The following is a 1,649-nucleotide window of genomic DNA, read 5'->3' as shown; positions in this document are numbered from 1 at the left end:
CCCCTCCCCTAGTGTAGACCAGCCCTTAGGGTAACTAGTAGTTGGGGGTAAGGGGCTTCTCCCCTTCCCCAACCCTCCGGTACCCGAGCTGATGGCCTAGGTCTCCGGGTTTCAAATCGTGCTTCACCTGCCTTAAGCCAATGCCTACAGGAGACCCACACCACTCCTGATTGAAGTGCCTGGAGGAATCCCATCAACTTATGGAAGCGGCGCTCAGCCCCATGTCCTCAGCTCTGCCCCGAGACCAGGCACCGACTTTGTCGGTTCGAAGAGCGCCTGTGGCATCAGAAGGGGTCAGCACCATGTCCAGTCACTGGCAAAGACTCCTGGCACTGGATGTCTCTGGCACCTCCATCAGCGCAGCGGCGCTCGCTCTCCCTGAAAAAGATGAAGCAGCACAAACAACCTGCTGCCCCCTTGCGGTTGCTGGCACTGCCTGTGCCTCCCTCGGAGTTGTGTCCCATGTTGGACCGGTCCGCAAAGTCACCAACCCCAGTACCGTTGACTCTGGTGCCACAAGGGCCGTCAAGTCCAGTGCACGTAAGCTCCCCAGTGCGTACCATGGTCGAGCTTGGGCTGCCATCCACTCCAGAGACTTTCTTCGTGGCACGAGACCTGATTGTGCTCACCAAGCTGAGAGCGTTGAAACTTTTGGTACCGCCGGTGCAGACTGTTCCCCCAAAAGGAAAGCCCTCCGTGCTGCATCCTCTGGGGCAGAATGAGACAGGACGGCTCAGGTGGATCAGAAGGTTTTTGGGCTGCAGCTGGTGGAGAGACTCCAAGCATCACATCTACATCCTGGTCAGCAACCTGCCACGCCTGGAAGTGGAGAACCTGAAAAAGGATGATTGGACAGCAAACCTGGGCCCCCTCAACGTCATCATCAGCTTCCTCTTCATGAAGGGGAATGATGATAAAGAATCTCCTGTGTGGGAGCTGTTGAGGAGACCGCGAGTTGACCCTGGAGTGAGACATGAGGTCTTTGGGGATGTCAACAAATTGGTGACCGAGGAATCTCTTCGCCAAAAGTACCTGGAATACAACCGCGTACCCCACACAGATCCACCCAAGTTTGAGTTCCAGTAGGGGGCACGGGCTGCCAAGGAGACCTCCAAGATGCAGATCCTGGGCTTCGTCGCTAAGATCCAAAACAAGGACCCCACGGCCTGGAGCAGACCTGCAAAGTAGGGGATCTGTGGCCTCTGCCCAGGCTGAGCCTGATCCAGGAGACCTGGCCCGGCCCCTGTTAGCCCCAGCTCCCATTAGGGAGAATTAATTGGAGCTGGCAGGGTGTGGTTCATTGCCCGGCAAAAGAAGGAACACCTGTGGGTTTTATGGGCAGGGGCAGGGCCGGCTGTATGCCGATTCCCCCGAATAGGGTCCCGCTCCCCTGGCCGGACCATGGCAATCCCCGCGGCCCCGCTCTCCTGGTCACAGCACGGTCATTTGTGGTAACGCCTAAGACTCGGCGCGCCGCCCGGTGAGTACAAGCCCCACAAATCGGGCTCTGCGCTTGCTAAAGCCGGCTCTGGGCAGGGGGCTGTAGTAAGCTCACAGGAAGGGGGGAACAGGAAAGGGCGGAGCCTTAGGCTGGCGTTCCCAGTTAGCTGCAGAAGCAAGCCGTCCCCCAAGAGACTACCTGAACTGAA

General features: G+C 58.2%; 1 pseudogene; it reads left to right on the top strand.

Annotated features, from left to right (window-relative positions):
• Positions 1-561: 561 nt before the first annotated feature.
• On the top strand, positions 562-1,188 carry LOC115643578 (annotated as a pseudogene).
• The last annotated feature ends 461 nt before the right edge of the window (positions 1,189-1,649 follow it).

This window comes from Gopherus evgoodei, unplaced genomic scaffold (assembly GCF_007399415.2).
Source record: "Gopherus evgoodei ecotype Sinaloan lineage unplaced genomic scaffold, rGopEvg1_v1.p scaffold_63_arrow_ctg1, whole genome shotgun sequence".
Lineage (NCBI taxonomy): Eukaryota > Metazoa > Chordata > Testudines > Testudinidae > Gopherus > Gopherus evgoodei.
This window is presented reverse-complemented; position numbering and strand designations above follow the sequence as displayed.